At 44.7% G+C, this 18170-nt stretch overlaps 1 protein-coding gene across 1 annotated transcript in view; it reads right to left on the bottom strand.

The window, feature by feature from the left end:
• The window catches only part of RELL1 (RELT-like 1), a 72741-nt gene that overhangs the window by 20626 nt on the left and 33945 nt on the right, over nt 1–18170 (bottom strand). The gene's annotated exons all lie outside the window — the stretch shown is intronic.

The following is an 18170-nucleotide window of genomic DNA, read 5'->3' on the forward strand; positions in this document are numbered from 1 at the left end:
CACCTACACCAGCCTCATATCTGTGGTTAGGCCCGAGCCCAATGTTGCTGCCATTGTATCAATTCATCTCATTGGGGGAGGGGGTCTTCCTTTTTCTGCTGCCTCTCCACTTTTCAAAGCATGAGGTCTTTGTCCAGGGACTGGTCGCTCCTGACAATATGTCTGAAGTCACATAGGCAAAGACTTGTTGTTGTTGTTAAGTGCCGTAGAGTCGATTCTGACCCATGTTGTTGTTGTTGTTAAGTGCCATCGAGTCGGTTCCAACCCATAGCAACCCTGTACAGGGTTTCCGAGGGTGTAAATCTTTACGGGAGTACAAAGCCTCATCTTTCTCCCGTGGAACGGCTGGTAGTTTTGAACCGCTGACCTTAAGGTTCGCAGCCCGATTCGACCCATAGTGATCCTGTATAGGGTTTCCAAGGTGCAGCTGGTGAGCTTGAACTGCTGACTTTGTAGTTCAAAAGACTTTGTAATCTGACGCATTAGCACACAGAGCCACATCACCTCTAGGGCAAGTGTATTCTGTCCTACAAGAACACTGTGAACCATGAACCGGGACTGATACAGAGGCGAAGGGGGTTTTGCTTGTTCTTTTTACAGCAGCAGGCTAAAGCAGGCCTGGTGGCACTGTGGTTACAGGTTGGACTGCAAAAGATCACTGGGGTTCAAATCCACCAGCTGCTCCTCAGGAAAAAGATGAGGCCATCTGCTCCTGTAGAGATTTGCAGTCTCTGAAGCCCTGTGTAAGGTTGTCACGGGTCAGAATAGACTCGATGGGAGTGGGTGAATGATTTTAGAGCTGTCACAGACATGAAATGAACTAATATATGGAAAACACATACAAGGATGCTTCCAAAAGTTCATGGAAAAATTCCATTATCTTTTCGTTTCATTTTTCCATGAACTCTTAAAAGACCCACTTCTACAACACTGTAAATATTTAACAAATGTTACAGGCTGCTAATAAAGTTGCTGTAGTTACTATAACTTTGTTGAACTCCATCATAATTCAGGTAACAAATGCCAGAAGAACCTACAATGTTACTGTGTCTTACCACTGTTCACAGCCACTCTACCAAAACCACTAAACCCACTGCTGTTGAGTTGAGATGACTCACAGAAACTATGTGTGTTATAGAGCAGCGCTGCTCCGTACGCTGTAATCGTTCTAGAAGCAGATCACCAGGCTTGTCCTCCATGTGGCTAAGGGTGGGCTTCAAACCAGCAGCCTTTAGATTAGCAGGTGAGCACAAATGGTATGCGTCAGCCAGGGATCACTCACAGCACAGTGGGGCCCTAATACAACTCCAGCTGAGGGCAGACACCCATGTCTGTACAGAACCTGAGTCAACATCACAGCCCAAGAAGTGGTTCCACAGAAGGGAATCTCCGCAGGGAACTCCCAGAACTCCCCTTGCTCATGGGGCAGACACTGGAGAACACAGGACCTCAGTAATCACTGTCTCTCTCCAGCTCATCACACAGCTGCTTCCTCCCCTCCCACCTTCTGTCCTGCCCCTCCCACCTACCACCAAAGACACGCATCCCACTAGCAACCAGGGGTAATGCTAAATGGCAAATTTGAGAGGGACAATAGGGTACCATCTAAGACACATCTAGAGGGAGAATTTATTTAACATAGATGTAGGGGCTTCAAAACGTCCGTGGAAATTTTCCATTATCTTTCCATCCCAGTTTCCCACGAACTTTCTGAAGCCCTCTCATACATGGGACACAAAAGAGGAAACAACAGTGGCATGTGCTTTATGACCTCAAGAATAGAGAACCTGGGAATGGGGAATTTTTTTAAGAAATCGGCTTTTAGATGTATCAAATGATCACAGTCATGTTACAGAGGCAGCTGCATATCTGGGCCTGATAGGGCACCCACGTGTGCTGGAAAGGTCTGTACATGGGGCAGTGACAGCATGCATGGACCACACAGTAACGATGTATAGTCAAGAAACATAACAGGGCACACTGTGCAGAAAAGAGTCAGCAAAGCACTACCTTACCAATGACACCAAATTAGAAGACTATCCAACAAAGGAGGGGTCAGGTAGGATGAAAAGTAGAGGGGGAAAAAGAGAGAGAGAGAGAGAGAGAGATTTGATTTAAATGAAGTCATCGTATTCGGGATGCTCCGATTCTGAGCAATAAAATGAGGTTTTCTACATTAGAGAGTTTTACACAAACCACTAAGAGACCCAGAAATTGGAAAGCTAGAAAGATTTCATTTAAGCTTTCACAAGAGGACTTTGGTAAGTGAAGAATCTGTTGTGGTGACCACATGGAGCCGAACACCAGGTGTGAAATGACAACATGTGATCACTGCAGAAGAGGAATTTGTAAACCTGAGTCCAGAGGGAAGTAAATGGAGTCCTGGTGTGGCACTGCAGGATAAGCGCTGGACTAACCACGAGCTAGGTGACTCAAAGCCACCAGTGCGCCTTAGGAATCCTATATATGGTTGTTTTGAGTCGGAACTTGCAAAACATGGCAAGTCACTTTCACAGGGCAAGATCTATTCTCTCTGAACATGAAATCGGTTTTTTCTGTTTGTTTGTTTTTAGGTTTATAAAGCTTGCGTTTATTATTTCATTGGGTACACTCCAGAATTTGGGATAACCTATCTTATTTTTTTCTGATTTCACCTGCAAGATCAGTTACATGTTACATATGAGAGAACTTAAAATCACTAGTGGAGAAATTGAATGAAAATTTGATTTTTTTCTATGAAATGATATAACACATAATTTAAACAAATGTATAAAACCCCAGTTGCCATCAACGTAATTCTGTCTCATGACAGCCTCATATGTTAGAGTAGAACTATGCTCCTTGGGGTTTTCGATGGCTGGTTTTTCATAAGTGAATCGCCGGATCTTTCTTCTGAAACCAATATTGCAGTTAGCAATTAAGCACATTAACTGTTTACACCACCCATGTATGTGTATACATATACATGTATAAATGTGTACACACATACACCCACATGTATCTCTGTGAATATATATAAATATATTGTCTAAATTGAGTTTAACCTTAAGCCTCATTTTGAACTCTGTTAAAACGAGAAACATTTAACTCCTCTTATAGTTTAATGCACCACACTGCAAAGCCATTTGAACTGCAAAGTTGGTGGTTCAAGCTCACCAGCTGCTCTTCGGAACCCTATACAGGGTCGCTATGGGTCAGAAATGACTCAACAGCACTTAACAACAACAACAACAGTTTTTATGCATTCCAATTCCTTTTCCTAACACATATTTTATGCTATATGAATGGGTGGAGCAGGTAGCATGCTGAGACTGGCAGGGTTTTACTCAAAACCACCATCTGTTTGAATCTGGAGGTAATAATAAATTCTCTTTGGGGGCAACAGGAGACAGGGATGAAGAAAAGAGGGCTCAGAAATGGAACCAAACAAATCCTCCTGAACCAGGAGGCTGAGAATGCACCTTCAATGTTAACTTGACCTCTATCAAATCCTTGAAAGTGCTATTTATTTGGTTTTATGATTTATAAACACGTGTCATTCACTTAATATTAATCTCACTAATATTCTACCATGAAAACGCTGAGGAAGAACTAAAATCTAAATGAGTACAATATATGGATGATTACTGTCACTGTTAGGTGCCATCTGGTTGGTTCCACGGCACAGCAATCCCCGGGTGACAGAGGAGCAGTGCCCCATAGGGTTCTCCTGGCTATGATGTTTATGTAAAGTGATCTTCAGATCTTTCTCCCATGGAGATGCTGAGAGGGTTCAAACTGTCAACCTTTCAATTAGTGGTCAAGCAATTCACTGTCTGCACCAGCAGAGAGATGCAATATAGCATCAAGCTTAACGGTGCACACTACCAAAGCATAAATAATGTCGTCACTTACTAAGCATGTCATCTTGAGCAAGTAATCGAACTGCTCTATGCTCAGTTTGCTCATCTGTAAAATAAAATAAAAATTATAGTAACTACCTGTTGTTGCTGTTAAGTATCATCAAATTGGTTCCAAGGCTTGTAAATCTTTACATGAACAGAAACCTTCATCTTCCTCCTGAGGAGGAGCTGGTGGGCTCAAACCACTAACCTTGTGGTTAGCATTCTAGTGCTTATTTGTCTCATGACAACCACAGTGCTACCTAGTAACTACCTATGACAATTTTAAAACATGACCTCAAAATTTTTGATACTACTCCTATGAAAGAATCCTAATGTTTACAGGATAAACACTGAACTCCTAACCACAAGGTTGGTGGTTCAAACCTACCAGTAGCTCCTTGGGAACCCTACACAGGGTCACTATGAGTAGGAACCTACTTAACGGCAAGTAAAAACAACACTCCTGAGATGAAGCCTGTAGCTCGTCCCCTTAAACACACCATTTATGCTGTACCTGACCAATACAGTATGTTGGAGGTGATGCTTATACCCTGAGAAACTGACAACTTATAGTTCTGTCTCTTGCAGCATTTACTCTTAGAACCTAAGCACCATGTTGTGAGGAAACCCAAGATACTCCAAGGAGAGAAACCAGTCAAATCGGTTCCAACTCATAGTGACCCTATCTATGCACAACAGAACAAAGCACTGCCTGGTCCTGTGCCATCCTCACAACTGTTGTTATGGTTGAGCCATTGTCGCTGCCAGTGTGTCAATCCATCTCCTTCAAACATGAGGACCTGTTGCAGGAATGGGTCTATCCTGTTAACAGGTCCAAAGACAAAATCTCACCATCCTCACTTCTAAGGGACATTCTGGCTATACTTCTTCCAAGACAGATTTGTTTGGTCTTCTGGCAGTCCCTGATAGTCTCAGCGTTCCTCACCAACACCGTAATGCAACTACATCAATTCTTCCCAGGTCCACCTTATTAACAGTCCAGCTTTCATGTGCACAGAGGCAACTAAAAATACCATGGCTTACCATGGTGTGGCATTGCCGGTTAATGCGGTAAACAGCAACGTCTGTGTGGGCTGTTAAGGCCGGCAGTTCTAACCCACAAGCTGCTCCTTGGAAACCCTGTACAGGGTGGCTATGAGTCAGATCCCGACTCGATGGCACTTAGCAATACCATGGTCAGGCGGGAGAAAGCTGAGGTTCTCTGCTCCCGCAAAGATCTATGGACCCTATATAGGTCACTACGAGTCGGAACCAACTTGATGGCACTTAACAACCACCACCGCCATGGTCAAGCGTGACTTACTTAGTGCTACAAGTGTCATCTTCGCTCTTTAACACTTCAAAAAGTTCTTGTACAGCAGATCTGACCAAAGCAGTATGCCACTGGAAAAACCAATGGTGGTTCTGTTGCTGTTATGTACCGTCGAGTCAATTCTGACTTAGAGCGACCCTGGAGACGGTTTCTGAGGAGCAGCTGGTGGGTTTGAACTGCCAAACTTGTGATTCGGCAGTCCAATGCTGATCCTAGCAAGCATCTAATTGCCAACCACAGATGCAAACCATCTTGGAAACAGATTCTACAGTCCCAGTTAACACTGCAAGCAGAGATGAGCTGTCTGTGTGTGTCCTGCATGAACTGCAAATTCCCAAGCAAAATAAATGACTGCTGTGTTCAGCTATTTTTAGTGGTGTAGTGAAGAGGTATTAGCTGCTAACCAGAAAGATGGCAGTTCAAGCTCACCAGCCGCTCCACATACAGATGAGGCCGTGTGCTTCTATAAAGATGTCTAGCCTTGGACACCCCATGGGACTGTTCTAATCTGTCCTACTGGATCACTATGAGTCTGAATCACCTAAATGGTAATGAGTTTGGGCTTTGTTTCTTAGTTTGCGGGACGTTGTCATATAGCAATAATCAATGGAAAAGTACCTCATGGAGTCTTTATGAGGATTAAACTAATTCTTATGTAAAGCCCTTAAAAGCTTGGGAAAAGGGAAACAAGAGAAATAAAAGTGCTGCAAACCCAGGGTAGTAACAACAGTCAATGTGCTCAGCTGCTAAGTGAAAAGTTGGCAGTTCAAATCTACCCAGGTCACTTCAGAAGAAAGGCTTGGCATTCTACTCCCAGAAAACCAGTCACTGAAACTCCTACTGGAGCACAGCTCTACTCTGACCTTTATAGGGTTGCCATCAGGTGGAGGCTTGACGGCAACAGGTTTGGTTTCACAGCAGGCGAAGGGTACTGAGAGAAATGATGCTTGAACCCGCTGCTGTCTCCTGAATAGAGAAGCCACCACGGCATGTACTGAGCACAAGAATAGTCAGGACAAAGAGGGAACTAGAGCAGATGGTGAGACTTGGCAGGGAGACTGATAGGCAACAAGGGAGGTCCGCCAAAGGATTGTGCCGCAACATACCGGGCATCACTGAGATGGGCACCCTAAATCTCCAATCATGCCACCCCCTACTAAGAAAGTGCTAGGGGCAGGGGTACTGGAACCCCAGGAGAATCAGGGATTAGCAATCAGAGTCAGAAAGGAAAGCAGACATAGCCAGAGTAAGGGTGGAAACAATTTAGGGTGGCATGGTTCCCGGAGTTTGTTCAACTAGCATACCACCACCACCACCACCATCACTGAGCATTTAGGAGCCAGCACCATGCAAAGCACAGAAACCTCCCAGTACGCCTGGGACAGTTACTGTTATTGTCCCCAGGCTTCAGATGGGGTAACAGAAGCAGAGAAGGGTTAAGTCATTTCCCCGGGGTCACACCACCAAGTGGCCATGCCTGAATTCAGACAGGAGTCTGGAACCTGCATGCAGTGTACCAAGGCCCTCTCTTTCGCTAAGCCTCAGGGTCTGCTAACATCAGGTTTGAAAATGAGCGCCACCACCACGTTGGGGTCCTGGTGTGGCACTGTAGGTTAATGCAACTAGACTGCAAAGTTGGTTTGAACTGAAAGGTTGGTGGTTCAAGCTCACTAACTGCTTCTCAGAAACCCTATACAGGGTCCCTATGGGTCGAAACCAACTCAACGGCACTTAACAACAACAACCATGTTGTTACAAATACCTTTTTTAAGTTTTATTTTAATTCTTTTTCTTTCCACAATGTTTCATCATCTAGCTATTTTTCTGTTAAAATGCTAAATGCCAATCTGCTCTCATATTTCACAATTTAGTCTTAGATTAAAAGCAGTTGGCATCAATTCACTGACTCACAGTGACTGTGTGTGTCAGATTAGAACTGTGCTCCAAAGGACTTTCAATGGCTGATTTTCTTCTTCAGAAGCAGACCTCCACACCTTTCTGGATGCACTAGAACCTACACCTTTTCAGTGAGAAACCAAGCACATTAGCTACTTGCAACACCCAGAGACTTCTGAAACTTCAAAACCATGGGTTCCAATTAGCCCAGCAAGATCTAGAATATGCTCTGAAAATGCCCACACCATATTATTCCAAAGCAGTTTCCAAGTGAACACCTGTAAGACTGTACATTTCATCCTCCACATCCGAACTCTCGCCCAACTTGGGAATCACCATTTACCTTACTCAGGACTGTAATCTGGGGTCCCTTAGTCTTGTGCCCCTCTAGAAACTTCCTTGCAAATATCTTCGACATGTAGCAAGAGCCTGTGAAACAGAGTTGTCAGCTTTACTGACCAGCGTGACTCCCTTCCGTAACATTATAAATTAAAAAGTCCGGTCTTACAGTCTATTAACCACCTGGATTATCGGCTTCCTTGTCTGTAAAATAACACAGTAGCAACAGATCATCTCTAAGGCACCTTCACACTGACACCCTGGTCCCGTTACTAAAACACAGAGTTTGACAACACCCTGCCCCCAAGCCTGGCGAATGTAAGCCCTGTAGTGTGAAAGGGCTTGAGCAGGCAGGGCAAACACAACCAGTCCCTGAACACTAACTGCCATTTGGAAGAACCATCTTCAAGGCCCCCTTTTCTCAGCCCTATAATACTGAGTCCTGATGTGACACTGCAAAATAAGGCATTGGACCACAAGGTCAGTTTGAACTGCAAGGTCGATGGTTCAAACTCACCAGTCACTCCTCAGAAACCCTATACACGGTCGCTATGGATTAGAACTGACTCGACGGCACTAACAACAATAGTTAATATGAACTCTTGGTCTGGTCCTGTAGGATTAACACTGGACTGCAAACCTCAAGGTCAGCCGTTCGAACCCACCAACTGCTCTTCAGAAATCCTACTCACAGTTGGAACCGACTGGACGTCACTTATCCAACAACAAGACAAGCTGAAGCCACGGCTCCTACTAGCTGGCAAGAAGCCTCAGAGAAAGAGCTGCTGGATCAGACTCAACCCATGGGAGGAAGAAGAGACAGCAATACAACAAGCAGAGAAAGTGGAGTCAGAAAAGAACAGGAAACCAACAGGGGGAAAGTCAGTCAACGTGATGGGAAACGTTCCCAAAGAAATCATGTCAAATGGAAAAAGACTACAAAACTGCACAAACATGACAGTAGTTCGTTGCAGAAAATAGATTTGCATCTGGACAAAGAACTGAACTGAACAAATAAAAAGAGTTGTATTAGGAGGAAAAAAAAATCAGGGAAGGGCAGCATTTCTCAGATCATGGTCCAGCCAGGTCTGGTCACGTCATGGTATTTTAAGGACCCCTACATGCATGTGCTTTGCCAAGATCCAGTTGAAACAGTTATAAAAGAAGACATGAGATAATGAAAAGACTGAAGATACTTCAGATACAACCTACAACTGAACTGCTAAGAACTATCTCTGCGATGTGCTGTAGGGTAAGCACTGGACCACAAGGTCTATGATTCAAACTCACCAGCTTCTCCTCAAAGTAGATGAGTGTTGGAAGGACTATGGACTGCCACAAGAACAAAGAAATCTGTCTTGGAAGTTCAGCCAGAACACGCGCGTTAGAAGGACGGTAAGACTTCGTCTCCTGTAGTTTGGACACGGTATCAGGAGGGACCAGGCCCTGGAGAAAGACATCGTGCTTGGTAGAGGGTTAGCAAAAAAAGAGGAAGACCCCCAACGAGATGGGCTGACACAGTGATAGCAGCAATGAGTTCAAACACAGGAAGGATTGTGGAGATGGTGCGGGACTGTGCAATGCTTCGTTCAGTTGAACATGGGGTCACTATAGGTCAGCACTGACTTGGCAGTACCAAATGACAATTAACAAGTCACTTACTCAAGATCACACAGCTAACAACTGGAGAGACCCTGGACATAAACCCAGTAGACCCTCACTTCAAGACTGATGACCATTAACTGTCCATCCCACTTTGGTAGCGTGGATTTACTAACCAACAAAAAAATGACTGCTCTTATTAAATAGCTTGAACACAGTTAAAATCAATTACCTCCACTAAAAAAGAAAGAAAACAAATTCTATTAGACACAATCATCCAAAAGCCATTTCTATTTGCTACAAAGACCACCTAAAGTCAGAAGGCCTTTAAGACCATCACCCCATAGTGTCAGTTACGGCACATACCACTTGCCGAGACAAACTCAAAAAGTTTAAATTTTATAGAGAGAACCAATGAGCTGATATGGAGACTGGAGAATAGAAGTCAGCGTCTCAATAAGTGCTAAACTTTGTAATGAAAGTTCAGGCCATCAGCAACTTCTAAAACACTCCCAGATAAACAGCTGCGACTGCCTCTCCCTCCCCCACTCCACAGCTGTGCCTGGGTGAGGAGGGGACACCCAGGCAGGACCCGCCTGCCTACAGTCCACTCACCCATGACACAGAATCTCCCCAAGTGCACACAGGCCATCCATTGTCTTTACTTTCTCCAGTCCTGAAGCACTCCCACATTACAGGAGCACTGAACTCAGGCAGCCGAGGGCTCTCAGAGAGTACATGGAGGAGGCCTGGACAGCTTCCCAGAAAAACAGCAGAAGCCATAGAGCCAGGCTCTGAACCCCAACTTACTAAGAGGCCAGCTGTTCCTGGGGGTTTCTCTTAACCCTGAAATCAGCTGCTCAAAGGACTAGAAGTTTGCGGGTGGGTGTGGGTGCAGAACAGGTCTTGGGGGGCCACAATGGAGGGCTCAGGCCAGCAGGAGCATCCTGGGAATCTGCAGAAGGCACTGAGAGTGGGCAAGGAGACTCACAAGGACCGGGAGAGGAGCTCACTAGCCCTCTCTCCGTGCCCTCTCTCCGTGCCCTCTCTCCGTGCCCTCTTGGCTACATTCAAGTTCAGGCTGCTCTTGAAGGAAACTAAAGTGAACAAAAGCAATAATGAGCCCAGAGTGAAGTCGGCTTCAGAATTATAAAAAATAAAAATGTTTAGTGGGTGTAAGTGAGGAATTTGGAATTAGAAGGTATTAGAGATACTGTTTCTCTTCTTATGTGTAACAGTACTGCAGTCACTGAGAAGGAATTCTTAATGATCCAAGATGCATGCAGAGGGGTTTAAGGGTGAAATGTAATAGTGTCTGCAACTTGCTTTCAAAGAAAGTAAAACTATCTTAACATAGGTACCTAGGTATGTCGATGGGTAGGTAGGTGGATGACTGAAGGCATGCATGGACGTACAGATAGGGGAAAACAAATACGGCAATATGTTGACTCTTAAGTGGTTAGTATATAGGAGTCTACTTTACAATTCTTTCAACTTTCCTGTATGCTTAAACATTTGGGAGTCCTGGTTTGATGCTGTGGGTTAATGCACTGGATTGCAAGGTTGGTTTGAACTGCAAAGATGGTGGTTCAAACTCACCACCTACTCCTCAGAAACCCTAGACAGGGTCACTATTAGAACAGACTTGACGGCACTTAACAACACCAAACAGTTCTGGAATAGGTTCATGAAGTAGAGGAATTATAAACACGATTCTACTGCATCAATTAAAACAATAAGAAAACAAAAATCTTTTATAGGAGTCAAAAGATAAGTACTACAGTGCTAACCACAAGGCTGGTGGTTCAAACCCACCAGCCGCCCCTCGGAAACCATATACAGGATTGCTATGAGTCGGAACCAACTCAATGGCACCAAACAACAGCAACAATTATCATTCGGTGTCCCTGAGTGTTGTTGTTAGGTGCCATAGAGTCGGTATCAACCCATAGCGACATTATGCACAGCAGAATGAAACACTGCCCGATCTTGGGCCAACCTCACTATCGTTGTCACGCTTGAGTCCATCGATGCTGCCACTTAGCCTTATTCATCTCACTGGGGCTCTTCCTCTTTTTCTCTGACCCTCCACCTTACCAAACATGATGTCCTTCTCCAGCGACTGGTCCCAGAGTAGTACAACAGGTAGCTTCTTGGCTGCTAAGGGGAAAAGGTTGGAGGTTCCCAGTCACCCAAAAGAGACCCAGAAGAACAGCCTGTTGATCTACTTCTGAAAAATCAGCCACTGAAAACTGTACAGAGATTAATTCTACACACACACACACACACACACACACACACACACACACACACGGGATCGCCATGAGGCAGAATCAACTCAACAGCAACCGACAATTCACTTTTACAATGGGGAATATGTAGTCTCATTTTTAAACTCAATTACTCAAAAATAAATGTTTGGAGCACAATCCCTTACACAATGTAAGGGTTTCTCTGGATTACGGAGTTAAGAAGGCAAGTAATTAGAATGATTAAGGAAGAAAAGAGATTTACTTTGGCCCTTAAAAAAACTAAACAGAATTCGACTGTCCCAAAAGAGAACAAACGTTCTTAACAGGCAAGAAGCTGGGAGACAAAACACTCCTCCTCTCCTCATGCTACCAGAACAAAAGACCGAAACTAGGGTGAAGCCAGTATAAAGAAACAGAGATAGATACTTATAAATAAGGATTGTTGTTGTTGTTGTATGCTGTGGAGTCGGTTCTGACACATAGCAACCCTGTACAGGGTTTCCGAGGCTGTAAATCTTTATGGGAGCAGAAAGCCTCATCTTTTTCCCGCAAAACAGCTGGTAGTTTCGAACTGCTAACCTTGCGGCTCGCTGCCCGATTCGTAACCACTACGCTTAATTAAAACCATAAATATTTACCATCCAGGTTTCAATTTAAACTACAAGGGGGAAAAGCAACTTTGAAAAGTCAGAGGAAGTCCGTAGCATTCTCTACAACTCAGTCAGACATACCATTTGAAGTTATTTCTTAAGATCACAGATTTCTCTCAATAAACACAATTCCCCAGAAGGCACTGAGTACAGACACCCAGCCCCACACCTGTCCTCTGGGGGGATCCTGGGTCCTGAGAGAGGCCAAGGACCTCAGCTTCTGGACTCTCCCTGAAGCCTCCCAGCACACCTCAAACAATAGTTTGCTTTCAGGAGACAATAGTAGGCTCATCTGACTTGGCCTTACTCCAGGACTGAGCAAGGTCAGCTCGCCTGCTATCTGCACTGGACATCGGGCCAGTAGTTCACCAGCTGCAACTCTAAGGCAGAGAAGGCTGAGGAGGCCCCCAAATAGTGGAGTCCTCACAGAGGGATGCAGGAAGGGCAACTGTCCAAGAGCTGCAGGAAGGGGGGCGGGTTTGGGTCCCTATACTTACATCTCTCCTCCTCTTTTCCTATTCTCCATTCCCTGAACCCCACTTCTCAGTGCTTCTCCCTGCCCTTCCTCTTTTTTTGCTCATTCACAGATGTCTGTTTGGGGATATTTTCTGCTGAGTTGAGTTCCTGCTAGCACTGTCTCCCAGGGATGGAGCAGAGTGGCTGGAAGCCATTGAGTGCAGAGAGACTTTTCCTGTGGACCTGTGTGTACATTCTACATTGTGAACAATGCCCACTCAAGAAAGAAAGAGAATGGTTCAAGAGTTATTTGATGAAAGCAAACGTAAAGCATCAAAACCTCGGAAATGTGATATCAGCTTCAGATTCTGTTCTAAAGGCTTTGTGTCCATTTTGCTACCTTCAAAAAATTGCAATGATATTTACCAAGCTTTCGCAGTGCATCACTTATATACAGAGTGCCACTCTAAGTGTTTCATGCACACCACCCATTTACAGACGAGGAAAATGAGGCACACAAGATTTGGTAACAAGCCCTGTTATTGCATGGTGACCCCGGGTCCAGCCCCAGCAATGTGACTGAGTAGCCCGCAAGATTAAGACAGATTGTGTAACTGTATTCGTAAGAACAATGGAGACTTCTGGGTTTACCTAGTGACATGAGACCAAAAAGCTAGCTAGCTGCCATGGAATTGGTCCCGACTCGTGGTGAGCCAGTGTGAGTTATACTGGGTTTTCAGTATCTCAGTTTTCAGAAGTAGGCACCAGGTCTTTCTTCTGAGGTGCCTCTGGGTAGACTCAAGTCTCCAACTTTTTGGTTAGCAGCCAAATGCCTTAACCCTTTGCACCTCTCAGGATAAGCTAAAGCGGGGCTGGAGGCCAAATCCAAAGACACCCATTGCAATGCCTTGCACTTCCCAAAAGCTGCTTCACTCCACAGGATTCTATTATGTATGATAAACAGTGGAATATGCATGCATCTTTTTTGTGTGTAAAAAAAATCATCCTAACCCACATAACATCCAGTCGATTCTGACTTATAGCAACCCAAGGCTTCTGAGACTATAAGCCTTTATGGGGGCACATAAAGACTCATCTTCGTCCCGCAGACATCATCTTAATGAAATATTATTCAAGTCAGCTGCAGCAAGACACAATCTGTACTGACTTCCTTAAAACAAAAAACTCAACATCATAAAAGTTCCCAATTTTAACTGACAAAGGCAAGCAATCGCTCTAAGGCATCCCTCTATTTTCCTCCTCCATAAATCTTGGATGAAAGTAATAGTAGAAGATCTTGCTCTACTTAATTGAAAGCAGCTCATTCGCAGGTATATTTTTCCACATTATTATTTACAATAGGAACTATTCAGTAATTGCCACAGGACAATTTATACCAACAATAGCAGTTATAGGACATCTATAAATCTTTCAGGAAAAAAGTAAGGGAGGGAAAAAAATCAAAGAAAATCTTCACTCCTACACATGAGCTAGAGGAACAATTAATACTAGATTCCCAAGTTCCCACCCAAATACCATTCGAGGCATTCAAAGCACTTTCGTGCACTATTTAATCTGATACCCCTTATCCCAAGAAAGGAGTCCTGGTATGGTATTGCAGGATAACACACTGGACCGTAAGGCTGGTTTGAACCACTGACCCAGTGGTTCAAAAGATAAATTACCTCTACGCTGTAAAAAGTTATAGAAGTACTAAAAATAAACTACGAAAGTGACTTTACCATACCTTATAGCACGATAGCTAAGACACAAACTGGGATTAGATACCCCACTATGCTTAGCCCTAAACTTTAAACCACTCAGCCCTAAACCACTGACCCAGTGGTTCAAACCCACCAGCCACTCCTGGGCAACTGTATACAGAGTTGCTATGAGTCAGAACCAACTCGAAGGCACTTGTCAACAATAGCAACAACATCCCAAGAAAGAAACCCTAGTAATGGGTTACAAGTTAGACTGCTAAGTGCAAAATCAGCAGTTTGAATCCACCAGCTGCTCCAAGGGAGAAAGATGAGCTTTTCTGCTCCCATAACGATTTACAGCCTCGCAAACCTTAAATAGGGTCACTGTGAGTCAGAACCAACTTGACAGCACACAGCCACCACTACCACCACCATTCCAAAGAGGTAATTAGTACAGGTGACAATATCCTCCACTTGCAAATCAATGCCTGACCAAAAGTGACATCACTGGGTTAAGAAAGAGAAATAAGAAACAAGAAACAAACCTCAGAGCTGGCCACATCTTCACCTCTCATCTCACTCCAATACATCCCTCCCACGCAGTGTGGGCAAAGCTGTTGTGAGATGCCATCTAGTCAGTCCAGATTCACAGGGAGCCAGACAAAACGCAATCCATCGGCTGTGACCTCTCGGTTTTCATCGCCTGGTTTTTTGAAAGCAGATTCCCAGGCCTTTCTTCCTAGTCTGTCTTAGTCTGGAGGCTCCACTGAAATCTGTTCAGCATCACAACACAGCACAAGCCTCCAATGCATTTGTGGTGAAACACAAATGCAGCTCCCAGGGGAAACAACACAGTCTCACAGGAAAACCCATAATTAAGTCAAACATGTCAGTTTCCCCAAAGTAGAGGTGTCCTACTTTTTACCTCTCACCCCTAACATGGCTCCTAAAACACCCTGGGAATTTAGCTTTACTAAATTCACCTGTGAAACCGGATTCCCCTTTCAAAGGGACTTCGAGCATTCAAGGCATGTCATCAAATACCCACTTTCACTAAAACTTCACAAGCGGCTTTGTTATGATGCTATCTGTAAGACAGAAGAAGGTCCAGTCTACTTAGCCATTTCCCAAATACCAAATTTATATATGTATATGCATATATGTATAGACATAATGTTGCTGTTATTAAGTGCCTTCCAGTCGGTTCTGACTCGTAACAACCCTGTATAGGAGTTTCAAGGAGTGGTTGGTGAACTTGAACTGCTGACCTTGTGGTTCAAACTGACCTTGCAGTCCAGCACATTAACCCACAGAGGAACTGTATGGTACCTAGTTACCATTACTAAACCTTTCAACGAAAGATTCGACAGAAATATCCTGATCAAAAAGGGAGAAAAATGCAGAAGAGAACTCCACGTTCTCATAGAATCCAAACTTTCTGGAGCTACTGAGGCTGGGTAAACCCCTGAAGCTTTTGTCCTGGAAAAATCTTTAACCTTAAACCAAAAACTATACCCAAAAGTCTTCACCCAAAGAATAGTTTAGCTTAAAAATGTAACATCAAGCTCTTCCAAAGAACTCTCTCTCTGAGATCAAATTGACAACAGCAACTCAAAAGGTCTGATCGGAAGCTTTGTTGTTGTGATGTGCCGTGGAGTCGGTTCTGACTCATAGCGACCCTGTACAGGGTTTCCGAGGCTGCAAATCTTCACGGGAGCAGAAAGCCTCCTATTTCTCCCGCAAAACAGCTGGTAGTTTCGAACTGCCAACCTTCAGGTTAGTAGCCCGATTCATAACCACTACACTACCAGAGCTCTTTACCAGAAGCTTACAGGCAGAGAATTAATATGGGAGAACAATTCAGAAAGCACAGATGAGAACATCTGCACATCTTGAAGAATGCAATCACTATCAGTTGTACATGTAGAAATTGTTGAGTTGGTATATGTTTTGTTGTATATACTTTCAACAATAATAAATGAATGGATTCTCCTTTTTGGAGCAGGACAACTGATACACCACATAGCTTCACACACTTGTTGGGTAAACCCTTTCCAAAGTTGTAACTATAACAACATGCCCCAGAACTCATCAAAAAAAAACAACGGTTTCAGTTCGCAATGATTTATAGGCAGGCTACAAATAGCAGCACATTCCCAAGTTTAACTTGGGAACTGGCCCTGAATGGATTTTCACAGGAGTGCATCTGTGAGTAATTTCATATGATGACGCTAAATGGGCGCTTACGTAGCCTCACCAAAAGCCACTGCCCATTTTCCACAGGGCTGTGATTCCTGACAGATCAGTTCACAGACACTCCTGCAAGAGGCCACACAGGGACTGGGTTAGAAATTCACTCACACCAAGGTAGAAAGAAAGGCTAAACAAGCAAGTGGCAGGACAAGCCCATCCAACAAGAAGAAGAGGACAGGCCCAGATAGTCTGTTTCCGGCAAAAACAGCAAGAATGGGAGCTGGAGATACTCCTTTAGGAATCTGTAAATTCCCTTGAGCTCTGCAGAAAGGGAGCTGACGCAGGGGAGCAAGCCTTGGGGAACTAGATCCCAGGTTTCTGAGTACACTCTGCTCAGACCATGATCTGGAGGCGAGCCAAGTAATTTCCACCTGTGTAGAATACAACACTGAATGCCATGAGGGGAAACAAGGTGCAGAACACAGCAAACTGAAGACCCTGGCCCGCACCCAGCCCAGCAGAGCGACAGAAAGAGACACTGACTGATTCCCTGTGGAGAGCTGGGATTTCTCTCGGCATCTTGGGCTCCGGTAGTTGCTGGGTGACGCAGCGACCTGATATGAGAGAGTACAACTTCCTCACACAAGGCAGTCTTTCCCGGAAGAGCCACTGGGTGTGTTTAGTCACCAAGGGTTAACCCATGTGTCCAGGGCTCCTTCCTGGGCTTGTTGTGGTTGTTAGTTGTTATACGCTATTGAGTTGTTCGAGACTTACAGCAACCCCGTGTCATAGACTAGAACTGGTCCATGGCTTCTCTTGCCTGTCTTGGTGTGGCACTGTAGGATAATGCACTGGACTACAAGGTCAGTTTGAACCGCAAGATCAGCAGTTCAAATTCACCAGCTACTCCTCAGAAACCCTATACAGGGTCATTATGAGTCAGAACAGACTCAAAGGCACTCAACACCACCACCAATCTTTATGGAAGCTGATGTTGTTGTTGTTAAGTGCCATCGAGTCAGTTCTGACCTACAGTGACCCTGTATAGGGTTTCCGAGGAGTGGCTGGTGAGCTTGAACCACCAACCTTGAAGTTGAAACAGCTTTGCAGTCTGGCGCATTAACCCACAGCGCCACACCAGGACTTTCCAGTCATAGCCATTGGCAGCACTTTCTCCTGCAGAACCACAAGGTAGCTTCGAACTGTCAACCTTTCAGGTAGCAGCTGATCACTTAGCCAGTTGTACCCCAGGCCAAGGCTCCTTGTCTGGTTCAACAATAGTACCACCAGCCACTAGGAATCCATAGCATGCCTGGCGTTGTTTTTGTTTTGTTTGTTACTTGGATTGTCTTTTTTTAAAAGTCACCACAACTCTGAGATATGTGTTATTATTAAACCCATCTTAGAAACGGAGACACTAGAGAACAAAGTATTTAAGTCACAGGCACATATCTGGATGAATCAAGTCCTACTGTAGGCCGAGTCCAAGCTCTAGACCAAAGCTGCTGCCTAGCAAACAGAGGAGGAGCAGAAGCAGCACTGCAGGACCCCAGGCAAGCCACGGAACTTCTCAGCACTTCAGGCTCCTCAGCTGGAAAGTGAAGACAGCAAAGAGATTGTTTCAGAGGATTGTTGTTGTTAGGTGCCATCGAGTCAGTACCGACTTATAGCGACCTTATGCACAGCAGAACAAAACACTGCCCGATCCTGGGCCAGCCTCACTACTGTTGCCACTCTTAAGTCCATTGATGCTACCACTTGGCCAATCCATCTCGCTGGGGGTCTTCCTCTTTGTCTCTGCCCCTCCACCTTACCATGCATGATATCCTTCTCCAGTGACTGGTCCCTCCTGACAATATGTC

The sequence above is a fragment of the Chrysochloris asiatica genome, unplaced genomic scaffold (assembly GCF_000296735.1).
Source record: "Chrysochloris asiatica unplaced genomic scaffold, ChrAsi1.0 scaffold00364, whole genome shotgun sequence".
Classification (NCBI taxonomy): Eukaryota; Metazoa; Chordata; class Mammalia; order Afrosoricida; family Chrysochloridae; genus Chrysochloris; species Chrysochloris asiatica.